The 27,351-nt window shown below is 46.1% G+C and overlaps 1 long non-coding RNA gene across 1 annotated transcript in view; it reads right to left on the bottom strand.

The window, feature by feature from the left end:
• Positions 1-2,418: 2,418 nt before the first annotated feature.
• Positions 2,419-27,351, bottom strand: part of LOC144772700 (uncharacterized) — a 70,818-nt gene continuing 45,885 nt past the window's right edge. The window contains exon 2 of the long non-coding RNA XR_013599824.1: positions 2,419-2,828. This is a non-coding gene — a long non-coding RNA (uncharacterized LOC144772700). The remainder of the gene's footprint in view (positions 2,829-27,351) is intronic.

The raw sequence follows: 27,351 nt of genomic DNA, 5'->3' as shown, positions 1-27,351 counted from the left end.
ATCTACAGATCCAATTATTTCCAAGGATCACCAGTGTGTCAACGCGTTTCGATGGCTTTTGTCAATATTCCATCTTTTTCAAGACAACAAATTTTGCAAGTCTCTCTGTAAAACCTTGTATTATTGCCTCTGTTAAAAACTTGTATAAAACAAATGTATATAAAAATATTGTATTTAAATTATACCTTTATAATTTCCAAACAAATCAACTTTCAATGTCAAGGATTTTACATGGCAAACCAGTAAGAGAAGAGGTACATTTGTTCTCCTCACTATCCTGTGTGAAATCAGAATACATTTACACCATCAGTACTGTTTGCATTTGTCTATTGATTGGGCTATCTCTACAAAATCTATTTGAGCCCAATTCTTCCTTACGGGACCAATAATTCCAGGTATTATTATAAAGTTATTAAACCAAATATAGCAATTGTCCCACATGTGTTTGGTCAAAATATTTTTCACCATAACATTGCATAGCTAGACTTTGTCCGTTGGTTCAATTATTTTGACAGAATCTATTAAGGTCCAATTCTCCCCATGGTAGCCATTATTTGAGGGGTAACCTAATCTAACAATCGTCCTACATGAGCCTTCCCTGCAAATCTAACTCTAAAACCTATTACAGGGGAAGACTCAATTCGTTAACTTCTTATTCGTGGAAGCACTTCTAGGTATATATAATCATTCCTCCGTCTAAGGATTCCTTTAGTATGAACTTTTGTTTATACATACATCGTATTTAACTGTTCCTAAAAGTAAAGAACAATCTCAGTCAGCTAATTTTACTCTTAATAACACCTTTATTCGCCAACACATGTAAGGTCTGTTCTTTGTGCTATCTCACCTGATTAATCAGATGCATATAGCCTTAAAATTCCACCACGGGATTAGATGGCAGGTACGGCACTGCTTATTTCTAATATAATACTCTTTTTGCGTTTATATGACCTACGAAAGAGAAATTATTGTTACCTACTACTAAAAATATCACTATAGTTTTGCTATTAAAATCACGGAGTACATTAGTTGACATCCTACCTCCATTATATATCAGGTCTCTTTGATTTGCTACTGTCGTCTTTTAATTAAAGCGAGGGGCCCTAAATCCTGTGCCTCCTCAATCTTGATATGCTGTGGAATAAGAGGGGAGAAGGGAAAACCCCCTGTTACTTATTACACTGAGGGAAATTGCATTGTATGTTGCTTCTTGTCACCCTCGCTGCCTTCTCCTTAAGAAACCCTCCGGTATCTCACCTCTCATTTGCAGAAAGTCCGTGCCGTAACGAGTCTCCCTTCGGTGGCAAAATGAAATGAACCACGGGAGCACGCAGAATTTAAATTCAACGAGCGTAAATAGTGATTGAATAAACTATCTTAACTCGCCAATGCCTCACTGCCTATCTTCCTTTCAGCGCCTCGCGCGTTAGACTTGTGCTGACTCTAGCTCCCGGAACTACTACCTTCTTCCTCATGGTCATAGGACACTCTGCCTCCTAGAACCCGGAACTGATTGTGTAAACGTGGCTACTAATCTAGATACCGGCAAAACGCTCACTCTTAAATAACCCTAACTTTTCAATATGCTGTTCTCAGCACTCTGCTTTTTGTCTCCTGAACACATAATGATAAAACTAAGCCGATCTAAATGTTAAATCATTTTTCAAAAGACCGAACCGTCTTGGCTCCATTAAATTTATTCAGCTCTCAATTCATTTTGCATCTTCAAAGGCTGTATTTTGTTTAAATAGTCTCCAACTCATCAATTTGCTTACTTTCTATAATTATTATTTCTTGGGATGTCTCGATAATTAGAATAAGCCAATCTCTACTACAGCGATTGGCTTTATGAGTCCAACTCTCCCCAAAAATGTTGCTTTCAACAAACAACCCAGGCTCATTTTTGATTTGCAGCCCTATGGAGATCACACCCGCTTTTAAATATTCAATAAAAAATTCAGCATGTAGTTCTGTACATATCAATTTTTCCTTTAACATTTTTACCATTTGCTCATGACTAGTATTACTAATCACAGCTGTACAACCATTGCGTGGATTTTGGTTGATCGATTGATTGATTAAACTGATCTTCAGTGAAACCAAAGGTTTTATAATTGTCCATAATGTTCACCTAACAATGCTAGATTTAACTACTGGGCAGCTGAAGCTGTTAGCCAGAAGTAACCTCTCCAACCCAAAGGGTTGTGCTAGAAATATATTTAAAAAAAGGGAGAGAGACCCCTCGTATTAGCCAATGGAATAGGGTACTATTGACAAGTAAAACACAAGTAATCCCTTGGAATATGCAAAGAGCTATTAACACTAAGCTCAACTCACATCTGAGTCATACCTTTAGAAAAGTACAGTACTTCAATTAATACAATAGACTCCCACAAAACGTTATACACGACACTCAAAGATTATCACAAAAAACACTTTTTATTTAAAAAGCCTATATATAAACATTACAATATTTTATCAAAAATCATTGCACACATTATATGTCCCCAAATTCATCTCCAACATATCTTGTTTAAAAAACACACAATGCATATAGTACAAAAAACAAAACATAACATAACATAAAGAGAGAGAGAAATTTAGACAATATACTTTGTCATTCTTAAAACCTATCCAATGGAACAACTCAATAACTAGGCCTGGATACACTATTTCTTTTGGTATCTACAGATCCAATTATTTCCATGGATTATGTCACCAATGCGTCGACGCGTTTTGATGGCTTTTGTCAATATTCCATCTTTTTCAAGACAACAAATTTTGCAAGTCGCTCCTCAAAACCTTGTATTATTGCCCCTGTTAAAAACCTGTATAAAACAAATGTATATAAAAATATTGTATTTAAATTATACCTTTATAATTGTCAAACAAATTACTTTTCAATGTCAAGCATTTTACATGGCAAACCAGTAAGAGATACATTTGTACTCCTCACTTTCCTGTGTGAAATCAGAATATATTTACACCATCAGTACTGTTTGCATTTGTCTATTGATTGGGCTATCTCTACATAATCTATTCGAGCCCAATTCTTCCTTAACTGACCAATAATTCCAGTGGTATTAAAAAGTTATTAAACCAAATATAGCAATTGTCCCACATGTGTTTGATCAAAATATTATTTCACCATCGCATTGCATAGCTAGAATTTGTTAGTTCAATTATTTGGACAGAATTTGATAAGGCCCAATTTTTCCCATGGTAGGAGCTATTTGCGGTTAAAGCTAATCTAACAATGGTCCCACATCGACCCCTCATTTTCAGCTAGGAACTGTTGACAAGCCTGCTGGCACAGTTCCCTTATTCTTCTTGCTGAAGGCTCCAGCGGTACAGGCACCATCCCGTGGCCGCCCTCCCCGTAGGCCCCACATGAAGCCAACTACCACTGGTGAGTGGTAAGAAACACCAAGCCAGTACTCTAGTATCCAGAACCCAATGGCCCTCACATCTGAAAAAATAATCTAGCCGAGAGGAGGAGTAGTGGTCCCCATAATAAAGGGTATAGCCCATTCACTCTGGTGATGAATCATCCACACGTCAATGAGGTTCAGAATATGCATAAAGGTGAAGAAAAGCATTGGGCAATAACCAGCAATGGTGGGGGCCATGAAACGATCGATGGAAAGGTCTCATACCCCATTGAGGTCACCACCCATCAGCCACAGGGTCTCTGGAAGCTCCTGAAGGAGGTCACCAAGCCAGATGTCAACAGTGGAGGGGCATAAACGCATAGCAATTAAGTTGGAGGGGCTGTGTAAAGTGCCTGTAACCGCCACATAGCAACCCAGTCTATCAAGCCATGTCTTTGCAACCACTATGGGTGTACATCTCCTGATTAAGATGGACACTCCTCCAGAACCCCAGTGAAATCCAGAGTGATATACCTGTGAAAAAACCCTACGGCCTAGAAAAGGACGTTTTTTCCCCCAAAAATGGGTTTCCTGGATCATCACTACATCAGCTTCAGTCTGTGAGGCTACATTTAAAACCACCCCTCTTGATTTTGTCCATTACACCATTCACATTCCATGAAAGGACATTAAGCGACACCGGAATCACTGGTCTCCGTATAGCGGCCGTGTGGTTGGGTGAGTCAACTTTAGTCAAGCTAGGTCAATAAACTATGCTGCAAGGCTGACCATACCTGCCCCACCGCAGCATTCAATGTCATCCTTCATAGAAAAAAACCCCCAACAGCTTAGATCCCTCCCCTGCCATCAACACCCCCATATTTCAGGACCTGGAAGTACCTGTCGTGGTGCAACTAGGGACTGTAGCCAACAGGGCAAACATGTGATGTGCATCACCCCTACAGCATAAAACCCCTTCCTAACAAAAAAACACCCCCACCCAAGGAAAATATATGATCTAAAACCATGCAAAACTTCCATGCAGGTATAGGGAATATTACTCAGTACCCCCAGCCCAAGATCACTTAGTCGTCATCCGGGGTGTTCAGCAGACCCCGATGGGGATCAGTATTGTCAGGTAATGGGGCTGAGTAACCACCTCAGCTGCAGGTTTCCCTCTGGTGTCGGGCTGTCAGGACTAGGGGAATGGGCACTTCATACTCTCATTCTGCTGCTTTCTCAGAGCCATGTGCCACTGTCTTGAAGGCCCCCTGATGCCACCGCCACCCATCCCCCTAAGTAATAATCACTGAGGTGTCTCGTTGGCCACTCCTCAATCCAGCCCCAGACCACCTCAGGTGTATCGAAGAAAAAGGTCTTGCCCTGAAAGATAACTTTCTACTGCCCTGTGGCTCAATAACTGCCTCCGAAATGGGCTACATGGCACACATCACTTCATGAGCGGTCTCTCACCAACATGCCACCACGATCCTTAGCGCCCATCTAGCAGTCACAAAGAAGAGCTCAAGAGAGAGGGGGGCCCGTCCAGTCCCTCCTTCAACAAGTGATTCATCAACCCATTCAGCTGGGCTCACAATCACTCACAATCGTCCACGCCACTGCAGCACCAGCTCGCGGCCTTCCAGGCCCTCTGGCGCCGATGCTTGTCCTGCGGGCCTCTAGCTGCCCCAGTGGCATGTTCAAGAAGCCACTCACCTCCGGAGCACAATCAGCTTCTGGGCGCCACCTCGTGTCCTTTCATTCGTGCAGGGCTACCCTGGCACCCTCGCCAGATCTGCGGTCACCTAATGCCTGCACCAATCTTTGGCCACATCGATCCCGGCCCAAGGCACTATGCCCAGTTTCACCTGGTTGGCGGATGACTGAGGGGGCGTTGCCCCAAGGTGAGGGGGGAAGGCGCCTCCTCTATGCTTCAGAGGTAACCAAGGCCAAACACTCCGGAGCAGCCTTGCAATCAGTGTCACCCCGTCCCCAAGTGAGCCACCTCCCCTGCCTTCTCTCAACCTTGCCGGCTGCAGTGGGACTCGTCTGAAGTCGGGTTTGGGCAGTTTTCGCCGCTCACTGTTTGTCATGTCACCGAGGCTGGAAGGTACCCAGTCTCAGCAACCCAGTTAAAATAACCCTGGGGAGCGACGGTTACAGCAGATTTCCTGCGTGGAGTAGAGAAACTCTCTTAAAGAGATGCTGCCATGTTCGCTGAAAAATTAAAAGGATGGGGGCGTGGCTTAGCAAGCGAACATGGCAGCCGCTCTTTGAGAGAGCTCCTCTACTATATATATATATATCATGTGATCAAGGCCTTTGGAAGGCCGAAACGCGTAATGGCGGTTGGTGCAGGGCACAAAGCATAATAAAATAATGAGCACCAGCAATCTGGGTCCGCTTTGTCTGTTTCCTGATGTATGGGAAGTGTGTACGAGATGAGGTATTTGGATATATTATATACATATATATATATATATATATATATATATATATATATATATATATATATATATATATATATATATATATATATATATATATATATATATATATATATATATTGGAATGGCGATAGTTACTCTGACCTCTAGTTATATTAAGGATTACCTGGGATAGTAATTCCTCAGATTTTTGACCCTTCATAACTTTGTGCCCATTTGGCGAATATCCACAAAACCTTCCAGACCTATTCTTTCTTCTACTATGGCAGATGATGGAAAGTTTTGCAGTGATTTATCAAGGGGGTGCAAAGAATAAAGGGGGGTTCCAAAACAGGTTTTGACCCAAATGCATTTTACATAGACTTTTTGTATTGGACATAGCAGCAAAACGGCTGAACAGACTAATGAAATTTCACAGGAACGTACATTAGACTATGTAGATGATCCTTTTTGCTATTGCAGGTGATGTTATGTAGTTGTTATGAAGTTAGGGTCACAAATTAGTGATGTGTATTATTTCATATACACCACAATACTAATAAAAGTAGCAAGGAGGTCCCCAAAAATATGGACTGCATGTGTAAAATTTCTGATTTACTACATGAACAACTGAAAGACCCATGTATGAACACACGCTAAAGGAACCCATTAAACAAAAACATAAAAAATGGGATGCATCTTCATCTACATAAGTTCTCTTTGCATGCTCTCTGGCTCACAAAAAAAACTGTGACCAATAAGCTAAAAAGAAACCATCTTTCTTATGCTCTCCTGAACAACAAAATGCAAAAGTGACCTACCAGTGAGCTACACAAACTAAATGATAATTGGCCACAAGCAAAAAAATAATAATCTCAATTTTGTAGAACAACAACGATGATTGGCTTACATTCGCTTTGGGCTGTATATGTAGCACAAAACTACTAAAAGTAGCAAAGAAGCCCAAAAAATAAACTAGACTGCATATGTAAAGTTTCAGAATTACTACACATTTATTGTCACGTGGTTATGTAAACAAATACATAAAGAATACAATAGATAAAAAGAAAGAAGTCACATTAAATCTGGTCGTCATTCAGTAGTTATAGCTAGGATTCACAGAGATAGGAATTCCTTGGATTTTTTGCTCTCTAATAAATTTCTACCCGTTTGATGAACCACCACAAAATCTTCCAGATCTATAGTGTTTTCTACAGTGTGTGATGATGTAAATTTATGTGGTGAACCGTTTAGGGGATTTAAAGATGAATGAGGGGGTTCCAAAACTTCCTGTCACGCTCTTGAAAAACTACTACCCTCAGCGGCCAGCTGCCTGCTGCCAGCCCTAGTTTGCCTCGCTTCACCTATTACCTTTGTCCAGGGTACAAGTCCTAAAAAAAGAAGTGGGGGAACGCTGTCACCGGAAGTGACGACACGACAGGAAGTGACATCACGAAAGGTGGCTTGCACCATCGGGCTCACTGCCTTCCCTCGTGAGGTTCAGTGAATTCTGAACCCGTTTCATAAAGGTCATGGTTTTGTTACGAATTTGATATTAGCGAACCGTAACCAGTTAGTGCGGCAAGTAGGAGTGTTTTCATCACGTTAGACCGATGGATTCACTACGTATTTAGGGATTTCGTTCTGAACCCTTGGGTTCCATTTTGTGTATAAAAGGGGATGATGGACGGAGCGTTTGAGCAAATCAAACACTCACCCCCAGTCAACTGATCTGGGTCCAATCCACCACCACTCTTTAGCCCACTCAGCCACCCCATTTCAGACATGGCCATATGCAAATCAGTCTGACCCTGTGCCTCATGGGGACAGTCCAGCCCGAACTGCCAAGCCATGTCTTCCATGGACCGGAAAAAATCATCCTGGGACCGGTTTCGGATTCATAATCCTCATCAGCCAGGCTATCTTGAATCCAGTGGCCAAGTGAGCAAGGGACTCACGTCTGAGCATACCCCGCCACACCCAGGGCGAACAAAGCGATTCAAAGGGCATGATGGACGGAGCGTTTGAGCAAATCAAACAGTCACCCCCAGTCAACTGATCTGGGTTTAATCCATCGCCATTCTTTAGCCCACTCAGCCACCCCATTTCAGACATGGCTATATGCAAATCAGTCTGACCCTGTGCCTCATGGGAACAGTCCAGCCCGAACTGCCAAGCCATGTCTTCCGATTTCAGTTTCACAAAATCAATTCAAATCAACAACAGCCAAATCAATCTTCGACTCCTTTTTTATCGAGAGGCCAAACGCGCCCCCGAGGCAGGGTGAGAAATACAATCCCTTGGGAGATGAAGACCCGCCGCCAACAATACAAAAATTACATATGTCACCTATTTTCAATCTTTCGAGTAAGGTGCTTACAAAAGAAGAGGAAAGTATATTAGCTAAGGGTCTTACTTTTGTCCCGTCCAAAAGAACAGATTTTGTGAAACTGAAATCGGAATTCATAGAATTCTGCAGAAAATTAAGATTGACTTTGTTTTTCGCTGAAAATCCCATACAATGTTCTACTGAGGTTACAGGACTAAGAAACAAATCTACGTTCTGTCCACCAGCAAGCAAGATCCCAAAAGAACTGATAATCTTTGAAAAGACCGTGCTATCAGCTATCTCGGCAATGGAAAAAGACAAAAAATGTGTCAAATTCAACACTACTAAAGAGCAAATGTCGGCATTAACTGACTTAAGAAACGACAGTTCGGTTATAATAAAGCAGGCTGATAAAGGCGGGGCGATAGTCGTATGGGATGCCAATGACTACACCGCCGAGATAATGAGACAATTGGAGGACTCCAGATGTTATCGTAAAATAGGGAAAGACCCCACTCAAGATCTACAAAATCAACTCTTTGCCCTGATTCAAGAAGGCTTTGAACAAGGGTTTGTTGGTTCAAAGGAGGCAGAATATCTCAAGATTAAACATCCCAAAACACCGATGTTCTATGTCTTACCGAAGCTCCACAAAAACCAAGACCATCCACCTGGAAGACCCATCGTGGCAGGATGTGGTTCACTTCTTGAACCAATTTCCAAGTACGTGGATTGCTTCTTAAAAGAGTTCATGAGTCAGGTGGTCTCCTACTTACAGGACACCACCGATTTTATCAACAAATTGGAGAAAGTCAACTTCCGTGAAGGGACGGACACACTGGTTACCCTCGATGTGACGTCCCTGTATACTCAGATCCCCCAGGACGAAGCAGTGGCAGTGCTAACTTTTTTTCTAGATTCAAGACCCAGGCCCACGCGAGTCCCCACTAAGTTCTTAGTGGATCTCGCATCCTTTGCATTAAGAAAGAACTACTTTTGCTTCAATAACGAGTTTTACTATCAAGTCAAAGGGGTGGCGATGGGCTGCCCTTTTGCACCGGAGCTGGCAGTACTTTTTATGTCATTGTATGAAGACACCTACATACATACCAACAACCCATTCAGTCATCATATAGGCATATGGCTCCGCTTTATAGATGACGTCTTTATGGTGTGGACAGGAGACATTAACAACTTGTCCTTGTTCCACCAATGGCTAAATGCCAGAACACCGGACATACAGTTTAGCATGGCACATTCCAACAAGCGCATTTCTTTTTTGGATGTTGAGGTATTCCCCAAAGAAGGCATATTAGCTACGACATTGTTTATAAAACCAACTGACCGCAACAAAGCTTTACTGTTTAACAGTAACCATCTGAGAAGTCTCAGGGAAAATCTTCCCTATGGGCAGTTTCTGCGGGTCCGCAGAAACTGCACGTTCAAGGAAGACTACCAGTACCATGCAGATAATTTGATATCCAAATTATACGATCGTGGGTACCCTAAAAGACTGGTAAAAAACTGCATGAGGAGAGCTAAGTACACTCCCAGAGAGACACTCCTCGAGCGAAAAGAGAAATCTAAACAGAAACGCCAAGTATGTGTTACAACCTTTTGTCCAAACGCTAATCAACTTAAACGCGTTATCTCACAAAACTGGCATCTAGTAAAGAATTTAGATGTAAGTCTACAACAACTTCCCCTATTCGCCTTCAAGAAGGAGAACAGTGTGGCTAACTATGTTATCAGAGCAGCTATGCCTACTAAAACACAGGCCACATTGCGTCACCTGATGGGGTTACCCCCAATTGCAGGACACCACAAATGTGGCACTTGTCTATGTTGTGACTCGACATTGGAAGGGTCGCTATTCCAACACAACGGAGTGTCATGGAGGCATAATGCTTTCAGTAATTGCAAATCCAAATTTGTAATATATGGCATAAAGTGCCCTTGCAACTCCCTGTATATAGGAAAAACGAACCAAGAAGTACGCCAGCGGATCAGTCAACATAAGTCTAGATTGAAACGAAAAGTAGAAAATGCGCCTTTGGTCAACCATTGGACAAGGATGCAACACCAAATTGGAGACCTACAGTGGACAGTCATCTCTAAAGTTGAGAAAGACCCACGCGGAGGCGACTGGAATCTAAAACTGTCTAAAAGGGAAGCACTGCTTATTGTCAAATTTGATACAGCAGTGTCTGGCTTGAACGAATTGAGTGAAATCTTTAAATTATGAGGACACGGTAGGCCCGTATAATTCCCGCTGCTCCTGCGCCCAGTAGGATTTGGGCTTATAGAATGCATTTTTATATCCTCTAGGTTTCTTTGCTTCAAAAAACCCCTTGCAGGGCATTTTATGTCCCTCCTAAGTGACCCCCTTTCTCCAATTTATTTGCAAATATTTGAACCCCTTGCCTCACATGGACACATTCGTTTCGGTAGACTACACATTATTTACCGTGCGCTACTGCTTCAAAAGGTATACCACGCCCCCATGGAGGCGTAACTCAGTAGGTCGTTTCCCTTTAAATAGCTCTATCAACCAAGCGCGTGTTCACCCATGCGCGAGTGAGTAGTGCTGACTGAGACGCCACCGGTATGAGCAGTTATTCCAATTCCAAAGTAAGTTACCAGCCTCCCTCCCCCGCTTGCTGTCAGGCACTTGCCTCGTTTTGTAATATTTCTAGTAAACGCTAAACGGGTGGCCTCCCTCTTTCTTCTTTTTTATTTATACAGCGTTTTCGTTATTGACCTGAGAGGACTCCCAGGGATTTTGTACCGAAAAGGGAGCGTTCGAAGGGCGCATTTAAGTACGAACTTCCTCGCTATTAATAGATTGAATTTCTTTGAACCGTTGAATGCCTCCGGTAACATCGATTGGTTTTTGCTCTTTTTCTTTTCACTAGGGATGGGAACCACCCGCTAGGAGCCCCAACGTTATTCATATTAAACTCATTTCATTTGAGTGGCTGATAGTTTTTTAGGTAAGGTCTTTTTGAGTCGTGTTACCCTTTTTTAGTATCTAAAACCGGCTTGACAAATGTTTATGTTCACAATGGGCAAATTCCCTTTTTTAAATGCATCTAAATTTCACTACCTAGGCTATCCAAATAGACGGCTTCGCTTGTTCTCTCGTTTCCTACTCGGAGTTTTCATCGGTCTGGCAAAATAAGCTCCTTACCCATTATTCACTAAACGGGTAAGAATTACTTCTGGCACTTCGGACATGCTACTAAACCTTACCTGGCACGCCCGTTGTCACACAAATAATGTCCCCTTTCCCTTTACTCCCCTACAGTTTATCTTCGCATCTCACCCTCCTTCGATCTACATTCGGCTGTTACAGAAGGTCATAAGCTAAAACAAAAACAAAAACAAATTAGGGGTAAGTGCATACAGCCCGCATTGTTATTTGCTTAAAGTTGACGCCAACTAAATCCATGCGTCTAAAATCCAACTTCGGTTTATTACAGACTCCAGCGCACTGGCATGACACGTGGACCTATACTATAAGTACAACTGTCCTTTTATTAGATAGAGGTGAGTAAACTAACTACTTCATGTGAACTGTGGTTCTGTTGCAGGTGCACCTAACGCCAAACCCGGCACCCGGGTTTAGTAAACCTTCTTTTTTAAGGTTAGGGTTTTTCTTAGAGCATAGTGTTGCATTGATTTATGTAAGCGTTCTTGAAGCGCCAGTTCTGTTGTAAATACCATTCCAAGCCAATCCCTTGTACCGTGTGAAATACTGGTGGTCTTTATTGCTTGGCAGTTCACCTGTTGTGACCTTTGTTTGTATGTAAAAACGATATTACAAAAGATCCTAAGTTTGTGTCGCTTATGCTTGTCTCCTCTTTTTTCCCCTTTTTATATTTTTCATCCTCAATAGGAACTTTCAAGGCCCTGAAGAGAATCCCCCCTGACCACTGGGATTCAAAACGCGTAGGCCCCACCACACCAGTCTACAAAAGTGCCCGGGCATCTAATTCTGTTGAACCCGGTCCACTGGATTGTACATTACTTTATAAACACCAATCTTAAGTTCAAACAAACCCTGTAGATGCAAGAATGTACTCACATATTAGTTAGTTCAATGGTTTATGAAAGGATTTGTAGACTTGTGGTATTCGTTCTCATTGATTTCTTATTTAATTTCTCTTTCCTCTTCTTCTCTAATCAGTATACATGTTATTGTTGCTTGTGATATGACTGAATAGAATGAATGGTTGAATGTTTATTTAATATCCTTTTGTCACACGTGTTTTTGTGTAAAATTTATTGTGCATCAACATTTATAAAACAAATTGTGATATATGTTGTAAAATATTTTGAATAAAAAACTATTAATTAGTAAGCCCCTTCTCTGATCTCTTGCTCAGGTTTGGGTGGTTATTGGTTCATAAATGATGTATATCAGTACTGGCATCTCCTTTTTGTTGGTTAATTATTTGGCTCAGCCTTACTGATCAGAGCCAGCCCTTCTTTGTTTACTGCGGGGGGAAATATCAAGCAAATTTCCATGTGGTCGCAATGGGCGCGTCCATCTTGTTTTTCACTTTATTGCTATGGTTCTGGGCCTGCTTTTCAATCCTCCCTCTATCATTTCAAACCTTTGTTTCTGGAAACTTTTTTAAAATCGTTTTTATTTTTTTATCTATCTCTCTATTTTCCTGATTCTATATTTTGAGTTTTTTTCTACTTTTTGTGTATTTTTCACTACTTTTTCACTCTTTTTCCTGCTTTTTTCATTTCTTTTACTTACTTTTTTCATTCCTATCTTTTCTTTTCCGCCCCCTGGCCTACCCAGAACCATAGCAAAGGGCTGGTGGGTTCATAGTCAGAGCCGCTACCGCTTCCCTTGCGGAATGCGATGCCAACACGGGGTGCAGCCACAGGCCTTTTTAGGTGAGGCGGAGGTGGCCGCACTGTTTTTTTTTTTGTGCAGCGCAACCTCCCCTTAACCCTGGCGGCAGGCCTTGGTCCGGGTACGGGCTCCAGGAGCGTCGGCAGCATTGGGGAAAGGTGTGCCGGGCAGTGTTTCGCTGCTCTGGTGTCCGGCGCACCAATAACCAGTTGACGCACCAGTGGTCCGATATTCTGGACTGGGAGCAGGACCTGCTGGACCTGCTAGGAGTGGAGGTCCCAGGGCTTGGTGAGTAGCTATTTAATATTACTACTTTGTGTTCTTCTGCTCTGTGTTATATATTGCGAATATATATTTTTTCCAACCAGCAAGAATGCTGCTGCTTACATTGCAGGGAAATACGTTTACAAATCTTTTGTGATTGTTATGACACAGGTGCTCGGCGCTACTAATCTTACTTGTTTGCAACTTTGCGCTCGCTTAGCATGATTATGTAAGAGTTTCTTTTATAGAACTTAAGTTAGGTAATGCTAGAGAGACTCTAGTCCTTCCTGTGTCCTCCTGTCACTAGGAGATAGTGGTGGATTGATAGGTTTAGTTACTTATTAGTATGAGTTGCTAATTTTTTAGTGGTCTGCTTGACGCACCCTCTGTTACTTCACATGCTGCTGAATGCTGCTTACCCAAGTCCTTAGTAGAACCTTTTGTAGTTTGTATAGTGAATGGTAATAGGCTTAGCACTTGCAGAACATCAGCAGCAACCAACCAACAATTTGGTGTATGCAAAAATGTAGGCATGTGTCCTCCATCTATGCATTTTTGAGGACTAAAATAAATGGAAGTCCAGACTTAGTGAACAATTGGCCCGTCTGCAATAGGTGGGGTAGGTCAGGTGGTACTTAAGCTTAGTTAGTATTCTGGAATCAGAATGGAACACTGGATTAGTGTTGATAAATAATAACTAGTCTGTCCGCGAATCCCCAGATACTACTAGTCGACCAAATTAGATAGTTCAATTTTATTGCAATTGTTGTTTCCATAAATGTTTTTTTGACCGTTTAAAAAAATATTATATTAGTTTCACACCAGTCATCAATGTTTGTCTCTTTCTTTCTTATATATTTCATGATCAGCATCCAGGGGCAAGAAGATGGGGTCAGATTCGGTGGCCGCAGCTGGAGGACACCAGGGACAGGAACAAGACCAGGACCGCTCCTCTATCGAGGGCTCTGCTGGTGGCCCCAGTAAGTCTTCCTGTTGTTGACCCCTTGGCTGCTTCTGTCGGCCAATGGCTGTCGCCAGCACTACCTCCGTAGTGCTGCGCACGTCCGTTGGCCGACGTGACCCCGTCCACTTGATCAAAGTGCTGCACTGCAGCGAAATTTTCGCCGCGGTTAATATTAATAATTATTATTCCCTAACTTTTACTGCACCTTAATTTTTTCCGAACTATTGTTTGTTTCCTAATGCTATTTGTTTACCAATTCTTCTTTCATCTAGACTATCTCTTTCTAAATTCTTGTTATCCTTGCCTCTAACTGCCTCTACTATGACTCTCTGTACTACGACTATTAGTCTGTCTGTAGCTAAGCTTGCCCAGTTGGCCACTCTTTATTTAAATGGTTTTAAATAAAACTCAGATTCACCAATAGGTCTAGCCATTGAGTCCAGTCCTTTGGGTTGTCCTCTTCGACTACTTCTAATCTTCTTAATCTTGATGCTTTTTGACAATTCCCACCAACAAAATGCCCAACCAGATTGTACTATTTTTGATAGGATAGGACATACTACTACAGTTGTAGGGATTGTGCACATACATAACTTTTCACAAGAAAATACGACGTTGATGATGGGAGGTTGGACCTTCCTCACACCTCAAACAGAACCCACCACAATCCCCTGACCGACTAGTTATAGTGTCTCATTACTATTAGCTCTCCGAACCCCCCAAGATACCCAATGAGTAGATAACCCAGAATATAACACTCCCGACCTCTCAGTCGCGGAAGCAATGCACACCCTTTCGCTCACTCACTCGTATAAGTCCACACCAAATACTACCGAGTCTATGTAAGTTCAAAAGGTTTATTTTCAACTGACAAGCTCCGTACATTGTTCTGTAATGCAACACCAGCAGCAAAATGCATAATATTAAAACAATAAGCATTGTTACACTTAGTTACACTTACAACAACTACAAGTCCATAGAAGACAAAAGGCGAAATCATGATAACTGAACAGTGGTGGAAGCACCACCCTCCCCTTGGTAGGAATATAGTTTATATAAAATTATAAATGAAGATCTCTGAGCGAATCCTGGGGACCCCTCACCTTAGACGATCCTAGTACTAGTTACATCATATGCTCTGAAAAGCTCTGGTTCGGAGAAGGGAATCTTCCGTCTGTTAAGAGAAAAATGGTGCGTGTTAGTATATTGCAAGCATTTTTCAGTTGTGCCAAAAAGTGTAGCATTTTTATGGATAAGCAATATGGACTAACACCAGAGCTCCATAACAAAGTGGCTTGTTTTTCGACCTTGTATGCAGCGCTCAGACAGTAGCAGTATGTGCTCATGTAGGCTCAAAGGCGTCTTACACAACAAGCTGCGAGGTCACCTGCACAAAAGTAAAAGACACAAAAGTAAAATGGTTGCATGGCTCGGCCTAACTATTCAAAGACTAGAATGACCCTAGGGACCATATTACACTACTAGTGTCTATTCTACTACCTGATTTGTACTAGTGATGTATGTTGTATATGTATGTATTAACTTTTTTTTACAATCTTGCTAGTGAAAAATAGGGGGAGGTGTATATGGCATCTAAAAACTGTGTAAGGTTTTTTCTAGGCGTACTACCGACCACCAGTGCCGGGGCCAGCGGTGAAGGCGACGCGGCTGCTGAGGGAGAAGAAGATGCGGCAGTTGCAGGAGGAACTGCAGGGGGTGAGCCAGGAGCAGTGGCAGGCGGTGGTAAGTTATATTCCTAATCCTTATTTATTGACATTACACTCACTGCAACGGTGTACTGTATACTGTACTGTTGAGACTTATTAAGTAAGAAATTGTTGAAAAAGACACCATTTACTTAGCGTTAGCAAAAGCATTAGTGGCGGGAGTGTTGAGTAACCAATGGTCTCTTCTATCTGACTTCAACTCAGCTGTGAAAGTTTTATGGAGAAAACTAATAGTCAGATCAGATGACCTTGATGGATGGGTTGAACGAAAAGGGAAAGAAGGGTGGAAGGAAGAAGGACGGTCGAGATTTAATATTTATGACTGGCAGAGAAGGATACGTGGTATGCATGCATGCATAGGTGGCTGATAGGAATCAGATGCATGGGTGGTTGAATGCACAAATGTTAGAGGCCGAGGAAGTGGGAGGATAGATACATACCACAAATGTTGTATACTCTGCTTGCTGGTGCTACCATGCCACTATGTGTAAAATGAATTTGTCTTACTGCTTTGCTAAGAGTATATGTTACAATAGTCTTGTTTTTTCTTCTTGATATAGCTACTCCTTCCAAAAGGGAAACCGGACAGGAAGGAGTTGGCAGCCAAGGCCTGGTGCCGGAAGCTGAAGGCCATACAAAGGGAATACCGGCGGCTGGTGTGTGAAATTGAATTAATGAAAAAATATGTATTATTAATTATGCCTCCCCCAAATTTCTTTTCTTACCTGTGCTTGATGTTTAACTTAGGCACAGCAGTAGCATTAGCAAAAAAAGAAAATGAGACAGTCAGTCGCCTGAGAGAGACTGTTGGAGCAGTAGTAGAACGAAGTACAGTACAGAACCTACTGCAAAACAATATGCAAAAAATACAATAAAACATAATGGTGGCGGGGATAGCCTAGTACATAGAGTTACAAACTCTAGTTGTGTCGAGTCACTCGACTAGGCCTACAGTGCACTCAACACAAGCGTAACCGTTAGTGCTGTGTAGGAGGATGACAACAAATCCAATCAATGCCGGCAATTAATGCTGATTGATTAGGTCCCTTTGGTAAAAAAATTACCTCACAAATATACTTCTCATGGGTGGGCAAGCAGAAGAAGATCCTCGCCCTGCCTTGAAATTGAATTAGTGTACCTTTTGCCACATCCGCCCCAGCAAGCGTGTGATAAATTATTGGTGTCCATTTAATTTAGCCACACCTCAATAAGTCACACAGCCCGGGAGAAGAGGGTTAGGGTTTGATGAATGGTTGAGAAGGGGGGTTTGGGGAAAGGTTTGACAAAGAAAAACAGTACGCATGGACAACAACAAAAGAAAAAACAATCTTGGCAGACAACCATTTCTATAAATCTATTAAGGGAGAAAAAGGAAATTCTTGCATGATGATGATAACTTGATGGTTAATGAAGTACTTACTACTACTAGACAATTAGACAGTACAGGGCAGCAGTATATTATGCCATTTGCCTTGCCTGTCTGCCTCCGAAAGACCCAAATTACATACAGTTTCTGTTCTGTTGTACCATCCCGGGCTTACTATTAAAGATAGCAAAGAAAATTCAAAAATAGCTGTAGGGATGAATTGAATTATAAGCAGAGAGCAAACATACTAATAACCACACACAGTAGTAACGATTGAAGACAAAATGAATCAAATTATTTAACAGATGAAAGTTGATACTGTAACTGTATGTTATCCTGGTCAAAATGGGGCATTCCTCTTGGTCCTCCCTTCCACGCTCCGGCCATCAATCTTGGGTGACGCCGCTGCCTGCCTGGCAGATGTAGATTCATTGGTAAGTGTGAGTTCTTCTTCCCAGTATAGCACAGGGTAAGGGCCGGCCTGTAATTGTAGATGGAAAAACAAAAGGGATATTGAAAAATCAAGTAGAAAAAAAAATGCATACATTACGGTGGAGTGCAACAAGAACACTTTCAGAGGTGGATACATAATGTCTACTCTAGTCCGCGTACACCATTAACCGCCAACAACAACAGGACAGAGCAGGCCCACGGCACCCGCCGTGACCCATCCTCCATTTACCGTACTTTTTTTGGGACAGAGGTAGACAAAGCACATAATATACAGCAAGATAGCATTTGACAAATTAAGTGACTAAATCAACGCACCGCTCCCAGTCATACCACCACAATCAACTCCACCACCACGCAAACATGTAGGTCTGCAGTGGTTGTTGTTGACTTGTATACCTTTTATGCCACTCATGAAACGCCCGAAGTTATTCCATCAATCATCTTGGTTCCTACTGAGTGACTGCGAAGATATTATGTCAATGTGGTCATCATAGTGGTGTTGTCCAACTCAGTGTGCATTGTACACAATAGATTGAGGCCCCTTCTCATATTCAAAATGCAATGGATCGGCCTGCAGTAGAAGTACAAATTTGTTATTAAAAAACAAGAAGGGAAACCAACATTGCCTTGAGTTACTTTTAGTGTATTGATTAGATATTAGTACACAATGAATTAACTTCATGCACTACAAACAAACAACACCACAAATCACTCAGTCAGCGTCCAATGCATGTCATCATTCATTACCTGTTCCTTCTCATCTTCAGTTAATGGGCAGTCTCTCGGCTCAGAAAGGAGGATAGCTATAGTAGTCATCATCATGTTCCACTTTTTTTGGAGGGACTCAACGAGGCAAGATTTTCTTTTTTCTTCTATTAAGCTAATCATCTGGCTTGAGGGCAATAGATTTAGGGCGATTCAGGAGAATGGAAGAGCAGGACTCGGAGGAGTGGACTGAAATGCAGAAAGCTGAAACTCATATATGGCAATAAAAGACTAGAAGACGGTGGTGATGGATTTGTTGTGATTCTAAGTTTCCAACCAGAAAGACAGACACACAAATAAAAGTAAATAAGGCAGGAAGACAATAAGAGGTGGAAGTCTAGTTGTCAGGGAAGTATAGCTCGTCTTCATACTCTGGGGGTTCAAACAGAATTAGGTAATTTTCATCTAAGATGCTACTTCTGTCACCTGAGCCACTGTCCTCATCTTCCGGTGTCGATTCATGTGTTGTGTAATTCGGTGGTATAAAGTGATGATTCATTTATATCATGGTTAACCTCCACGTTTTTGGGCGAGAGACTGGTCCTTCTCACTGTTACAATGGAACCAGCAGCATTGAAAGCATAATCAGAAGAGACACTTGCAACAGGGCAAGCCAGATAATGTATTGCCAGCCTGCTGAGCAGTGGCCATTGGCCCCTTTTCCCATACCAATACTGCAATGGGTTTTGATCAATGTACACCTCTGTTGGGTCATCCAGATAGGCCTGGACCATCCACTCAATGTTCAGGGGTGCTACATTTTGTTCAGCCTCTTTTGTCTTTGCATCAGCACTGGACCTAGCAAGTCCTTGCTGTAAATACCAATACTATAACAATTTTACCGGGGCTGATGATCCGCGTCTTGCTGTTGTCGATAGTGTTGGTTAGTGTTCTGAGCCAAATACACTGCCCTCAGGCTCCGAAGTTGAACTTGACGCTGGATGCCCTGCTGTAGTACTTGTTGTGGGTTTATGTAGCGGGCTTTTAATTACCAGCCGTTCATTTTCCAACTTACTGTCTGTCTCAGCTATCCAAGTTTTGTACCGGGCAACATCCACTTCTGAAAAAGGAATTAATGTCTTACTTTTCAGTGCCGATTTGGACGGTGGATCCAGAATTGTGGCACAAATGTAATGTTCTTGTGACAAAATCTTATCTTGCACCCTTGTATTGTCAGCTAAGCAACGGGATAAACTCTCCGCCAACTCCTATGCTTCTTTTTTTTCCTCTACACCGTTGTATGCTTCAGACACCTCCTTCAGCTGCTGCTCTAGCATGTGCAGCAATGGGATAGCTTGGCCCATAGTACAGTCCTCCTTGCTGTCTTCACATGTGAAGACTTCGAAAGGAAGAAGCATCTCAGTCAGGCATTTAAATAGGCACCATTGGTCCATCTGAAGGGTCATGCCCTTCACAGTAGCATCCCCTCTTTGCATGACCTATTCATTGATTGGTCTGTACTGCTCAAACAGATGGTCAAGCATGTAATGAGTGGAGTTCCAACGTGTTGCCACCTCCTGGATGAGTGCTTTGACTGGCATTCTATAGTCAAGTTGAATGATCCTCAGCTGCTTCCGAACTTTAAAAAAATGGCTGAAATGAGTGCATATTCTTCGGCAGGTGGTCAGTAAGTTGCTGACTATGGCTTCTTTTTTCAGAAAGTCTTGAACTATAAGAACAAGTTACTTACCTTCGGTAACGATATATCTGTAAGAAACAGTAGTTAGTATTAGATTCCTTACCTTAGAATATCCCCAGGCGTCAGTCTGGATCCGGAAACTTTTGCGTAGCAGTACCCCTGCGCGTCGGTAGGCGTCGTCTGCAGGCGTCCCCTGCGGCTCCGCGTCGTCGGCGTCGTGCGCCGTGATGACGTCGCTGGAGTATATAGACGCCGCCTCCGCGCGTTGACGTCAGTTCTTTGCACACAGCTTTTCCGCGCCAGAACACGCAGAGCCATGTGAGAACTAACACTGGTGCCATTTGAAACTAGGGCCCTGAAAGGGATGTCCTTAACCCTAGGTATCAGTTCGCAGAACGGGGAGGATGGGAGGGGCGGTAAGGAATCTAATACTAACTACTGTTTCTTACAGATATATCGTTACCGAAGGTAAGTAACTTGTTCATCTGAAAGAAACAGGTTAGTATTAGATTCCTTACCTTAGAATAGATACCCCAGCAATACCAACCCCGGTGGTGGGTCTGCGAACCAATACAATCCTACACCAGAAAATCCTGGAGGACCGAACGGCCAAAGAAGCCGTCCCTCCGGACTTGACTGTCCAGGCAGTAATGCCTCGCAAAGGTGTGCAGCGAGGCCCACGTAGCCGCCTGGCAAATGTCCTGCAAAGGGACTCCCCGGCCCAGGGCAGTAGTAGCCGCCGTGGCCCGAGTGGAATGGGCCCTCAGCCCAACAGGAGGCTCCTTCCGAGCCAAAGAGTAGCATGCTTTGATGCACAGGACGACCCACCGAGAGATGGTTCGTTTCTGTACCGCCCCTCCCTTCTTCTCACCCACGTAGCCAACAAACAGTTGGTCATCCACCCGGAACTGGCGTGTGCGATCCATATAAAATGAAAGCGCACGTTTTGGGTCCAGACGATGGAGCCGCTCTTCATCTTTTGAAGGATGCGGAGGCGGGAAGAAGGAGGGTAAGGTGATGGACTGCCCGATGTGAAAAGCAGAAACTACTTTGGGCAGGAAAGAAGGCCTAGTCCTAAGAACCACCTTGTCAGGATGGACGGACAAGAAAGGAGGTTTAACAGAAAGAGCCTGGAGCTCACTCACTCTCCTGGCAGAGGTGATGGCAACCAGGAAGGCCGTCTTTAAAGTGAGAAGACGGAGAGGACAGGAATGAAGCGGCTCAAAGGGAGCACACATCAAGAATGTCAGAACCAGGTTCAAGTCCCACTGAGGCATCACGAACGGAACAGGAGGATACATGTGCGTGATGCCTTTCAAGAATCTCAGTACAATAGGGGACTTGAATAAAGATGGCTGATCAGGTAGCCTTAAGAAGGCGGAAAGGGCAGAAAGGTAGCCCTTGATAGTGCCCAGAGCAGAGCCCTGCTGGGCAAGAGAAAGAAGGAAGAGGAGAACCTCGGAAAGAGGGGCAGAAAGGGGATCCACAGCCTTTGCTGTGCACCATGCCACAAATCTGTTCCACCGGCAGGCGTATACCGACTTTGTGGAGGGACGCCTGGCTGCCAGAATCACATCACAGACTTCAGGAGGCAAGTCGAATGGCCTCAACTGTCACCGCTCAATCTCCACGCATGGAGGTGGAGGCTGGACAGGTTCGGGTGGAGGACCGTCCCCTGCTGCTGCGACAGAAGGTCCTCCTGAAGGGGCAGGCGGATCGAGGGACCGACTGACATGCTGAGTAGCTCGGGATACCAGTATCTTCGAGCCCAGTCCGGGGCCACAAGGATAACTTGAGCCCGGTCGTGCCTGATCTTCTTCAGCACTCTGGGCAGAAGTGGTATAGGCGGAAAGGCGTACAACAGACCGCAACTCCACTCGCGCCGAAAGGCGTCGCCGAGCGAGTGCCGTCTTGGAAACTCCAACGCGCAGAACTGAAGACATTGCGCGTTCTCTTCTGTGGCGAATAGATCTAACCAAGGCTCTCCCCATTGCTGAAAGAGGCCTTTCGCCACGTCCGAGTTCAGACGCCATTCGTGATCCACCGAGCACCGACGGCTGAGTTCGTCCGCCCTGGCGTTCAGAGAACCTGCCAGGTGTTGAACCGTCAGAGTCACGCCCTGACGCTCCAGCCATTGCCAGAGGCACAGAGCCTCCTGGCAAAGGGTCCACGACCCCACACCGCCCTGTTTGTTGCAGTACCACATGGCGGTGGTGTTGTCCGTGAACACCTGCACTACACTCCCGTTGACAAAGGGGAGGAATGCCTTCAGTGCTAGGCGAATCGCCCGCAGTTCCAACATGTTGATATGGAGCCGGGACTCCGCCGGAGACCAGATGCCTCTGATCTCCGCCTCTCCCAAGTGGCCTCCCCAGCCCTGGAGGGACGCGTCCGTCACAACTACGTGCTCCGGAAGGGAGAGGGATCTGCCTCTGACCCAATCGCGGTCCGTAAGCCACCACTGCAACTGTCTCGCAGTGCCCTCCGAGATCAGGACATGGTCGGACAGGTTGCCCTGATGCTGGGCCCACTGAAACTTCAGGTCCCACTGCAGAGCCCGCATCTGCCATCTAGCGTGATGCACCAGAAGGATGCAGGAGGCCATCAGCCCCAGAAGCCGCAGCGTCAACCTGACCGAAACCCGGGACAACGGCTGAAAGATGGGAATCAGAGCCCGAATATCCCGGACCCGCCGTTCCGGAGGATAAACCCGAAACTGCGCCGAGTCGAGAACCGCTCCGATGAAAAGGAGCTTTTGAGAGGGACACAGGTGTGATTTCGGCACATTGATGGAAAACCCCAGCTCGTGCAGGAGGTCTGCCGTCATCTGAAGGTGGTGGACGACTGTCTGGGGCGAGCCCGCCTTCAACAACCAGTCGTCGAGGTAGGGGAAGACTGAAACCCCTAACCGGCGCAGATGAGCTGCGACCACCGCCATCACTTTCGTGAACACCCGTGGGGCGCTGGTAAGGCCGAATGTGAGCACGATAAACTGAAAGTGCTCGTGGCCTACCGTGAACCGCAGGTAACGCCGGTGGGCCGGCAGGACGGGGATGTGAAAATACACATCCTGCAAGTCCAACGCTACCATCCAGTCTTGTGGGTCTAGAGCAGCCAAGACCTGAGCCAAAGTCAACATCTTGAACTTCTCCTTCCGGAGGAAGCCGTTGACGTTCCGTAGGTCCAAGATAGGGCGTAGGCCCCCTTTGTCCTTCTTGGGTACCAGAAAGTAGTGGGAGTAGCAACCACACCCTACTTCTGGCCCAGGAACGCGCTCGATGGCCCCCTTGGCCAAGAGGGCCGTAACTTCCTCCTGCAGAAGTGTCAAGTGGTCCCCCGACACACGGTGGTTCTGCGGTGGCATGGCTGGAGGAGTGGACTCGAAGGGGAGGGAGCAGCCCCTTCGGACGAGCTGCAGCACCCACCTGTCCGACATAATCGTGCGCCAGCGGGAGTGGTGATGGCGAACCCTGCCACCCACTGGCGTCACATGGGCCCGAAAGCTCGGACTAGGAAGATTTGGAGGCTGCTGCGGGGGGAGGTGTGGACTGACCTCGCCGCTGCCCTCTACCGCCACCCCGGCGGAATCCACAGCCGCCACCGCGCTGAGGAGCGTTCTGCGGCGCGTGGCTGGCAGCACGCGTGGGACCGCCCCTTCCTTGGCCACGAAAGGGGCGAAACGAACCCGTTTGCTGGCGCTGGGTCAAAAGACCCAAGGACTTGGCCGTGACCCTGGAGTCCTTGAAGCGCTCAAGCGCGTTGTCCGCCTTGTCACCGAACAGGCAACTGCCATCGAAAGGCATGTCCATGAGGGCATTCTGGACATCCGGCGAGAAGTTGGCGGATCTCAGCCAAGCATGGCGACGAATCGCCACCGTCGTGGACATAGCCCGTCCCAGCGAGTCGGTCGTGTCAAGACCACACCTTATCGAATACCTCGCCGCGTCCCGGCCTTCAACCAAGGCCTGGTTGAGCTTGTCCCGCACCTCCTGCGGGCATTGCGGCAGACACTCCGCGACCGTATCCCACAGAGAGTGGGTGTAGAGGCCCAAGAGGCATGCGGTATTGCAAGACCGCAGTCCAGCACTCAAAGACGAAAAGACCTTCTTGCCAAATTGGTCATATCGCTTCGATTCCCGATCGGGCGGGGCCGACGGGAATGCGGACTGGGAAGTGGAGGCTTGGATCACCAGACTCTCCGGGGAGGGATGGGTGGAGAGGAAGGCAGGGTCGTCCGAACACGGACGGTGACGCCTGGCAACGTTTCGGTCAACCGGTGCACCGGAAGCGGGCCTGGACCAGGTGCCCAAAAGGACATCTGTCAGGGCCTCATTAAACGGCAGCAGAGGCTCCTGTGGGCATGACTGCGGTTTAAATACTTCGGTGAGGATGTTAGGCTTCACCTTAGCGACGGGGAGCTCAAGGCTCAAGGCCTTGGCAGCCCTCATCAGTACCACCGAATAGGCAGCCCCAGCCTCCGACGCCACTGGGGAAGGCGAGACAAACCCAGGGTTGGGCGACTCGTCCAGACCACTGGCATCACCTAAGTCACCTACCCAGTCCACGTCGTACTGGCATGCACGTGACAAAGGGTCCTCAGACCCCTCCCAACCCTCTCCACAATCGTCCTCATCGCCATAGTTCGAGTCGACGATATAGACCGGCTCCTCGGAGCCAATGGGCCCCAACGGCGCCGGACTCGGCGTCGGACGACGCCGGTCCGACTCCGCGTCAGGAGTCAGAGAGGGAACGGGGGAGCCCCGACGCCGGCCGGAACCGACGGCGGAGTCACGGCGCCGCGCGGAGGCGGCACCACGGGTTGCCCCAATGGAATCAGCGCCGGAGAGGCCGGTGGACCAGCCGGCGACGACCCTGAAGGGCCCAGCGGCGCCGGGGCCGGAGCTGCCAGCGACGTCGGGGCCGGAGCACCCGGCGGCGTCGGGGCAGGTGCACCCGAACCGCTCGGGCCCCCAGACGGGACCGACGGACCCGCAGGCGCCGTAGGCCCCGCCGGAGGAGACATCGCCCTCATAGCCATGAGGAACTCCTCAATCTCCTCGCGCGACGCGCCTTCCCCAGGGACCGACGGGTATGGGGCAGTCGGTGACCCACGCGGGGGTGGGGCCACCCGAACCCCCGGCCGCATCACGCGGGCGTCGGGGGGAGTCGGGGGTACGATGACGACGCCCCGACTTCTTATGTCGCTTACCTGATGAACCGGAGGAATGGTGGCGGCTCCGCGATCGTTCTCTCAACCGCTACCTCGACCTCCGACCGGACCGGGACCGCTCTCGACGCGGGGCCGACACTCGGAGCTCGAGCAGCTTGCGGGACCGCTCCCGCCTAGCTTTACTTGTCAAGGCCCGGCAGTCGACGCAGGACTCCACGTCGTGGTCCGCGCCCAGACACCGGAGGCAGAGTCGATGGTGGTCGGTGACCGACATCATGCGGTCGCACCCGTCGCAACTCTTAAACCCGGGCATCCTACCGGCACCTGAAGAAAGAGTTAGGTAACAAAAAACTTGGTCAAAAGACCGGAGTACTGCTCTTCGGATCTGCGCTAACTGGCGCGGAAAAAAGAAGAACTGACGTCAGCGCGTGGAGGCGGCGTCTATATACTCCAGCGACGTCATCACGGCGCACGACGCCGACGACGCGGAGCCGCAGGGGACGCCTGCAGACGACGCCTACCGACGCGCAGGGGTACTGCTACGCAAAAGTTTCCGGATCCAGACTGACGCCTGGGGATATTCTAAGGTAAGGAATCTAATACTAACCTGTTTATTTCAGATTGTTAATGCAGTGCGCCAAACATGCTACCCTGAAATAGGAACCAAGCGCCATGGCCATAAGTACATTAATTTCAAAAAGGGGGTGGTGATGGACAGTTCCCATGATGCACTGGGCCAGGGACAGACTAATTTGCATATAGCCAGGTTCTGAGCTGGGATGGTGCAGTGAGCTAAAAAACGGTGATGGATCAAGCCCTGATCTTTTGACTGGGTACGAGTGTTCTGTTTAATTCAGATACTCTGTCCATCACCACCCCCACTTTTTGAATCGTTTTAGCCACCACAAGTGTGGCAGGGAATACTCAGATGTGAGTCCCTTGCTCACTGCACCATCAGGATTCAAGCAAGCCGGGCCGAAGATGGCTGCAATGCCAGAAACCCGTCCCCGGAAGCTTGTTTCCTTTCCAGTAAAGAATTGGCTTGGTAGTTTGATCTGCCCTGTTCCCATGATGCACTGGGCCAGGGACAGACTAATTTGCATATAGCCAGGTTCTGAGCTGGGATGGTGCAGTGAGCTAAAAAACGGTGATGGATCAAGCCCTGATCTTTTGACTGGGTACGAGTGTTCTGTTTAATTCAGATACTCTGTCCATCACCACCCCCACTTTTTAAGTACATTAATGCCATTATCTGTGGAAACAAAAGCAATCTAATGCCCTCTTGGGAGCAGCCATTCAAAGACCTTGCTGTGAAACTCTTCCAAAATGTTTACAGCAGTATGAGATTTCTCCATGGCGAACATAGCTACAGTTGCATGTTTCCGAGTAGCATTAAAAATCTCAGCTGTGTCAACAGCACCTACTTCAGATAGCTTATCTCTAACTCCCACAAAAGAGACCCAGTGTGCAGTGATGCACATGTAATCAGTGGCTTGGCAACTGGTCCACATGTCTGTTGTCAGGTGGATATTGTGAACAGCCCACTGCTGCAAAGCTTGTCCAAGCAATTCCAGCACATCGTGATGTAGTGCTAGAACAGCAACTCTGGCAAAATAGGACCGGCAGGGAACCTTCCATTTAGGGTAGATGCCTGACACAAATTCAAGGCAACCCACCACCCCTTCCACAAATTAAAAAGGGAGAAGGTCCAGCGCCAACATTTTAGCCAGCTTCGCATTGTACAACCGTGCTGTTGGGTGGTTGCGTTGGTACTGCCCCGCCAACCTAAGCATGCTCTCAATGGTGGGCTGGATTAGTTTCCCTTGTGCTGCAGCTGTTTTCTTGAACCCAGTTAGGCTCAACGACACACTTTTTTTCATTGCAGTACTCGGTCGCCTTGGTGTCTCAGTCTGACTGTATGGCTCTTACTGCGGTGCCACTGAGATGTTGCTGAGGATGTGGGCAGTACCACTACACTGCTGGGGACAGGGCTAGAAATGTCTC

Source organism: Lissotriton helveticus, chromosome 8, assembly GCF_964261635.1.
Source record: "Lissotriton helveticus chromosome 8, aLisHel1.1, whole genome shotgun sequence".
Taxonomy (NCBI): Eukaryota; Metazoa; Chordata; class Amphibia; order Caudata; family Salamandridae; genus Lissotriton; species Lissotriton helveticus.
The sequence above is the reverse complement of the archived record's forward strand: the minus strand, read 5'-3'. Positions and strand labels throughout refer to the sequence as shown.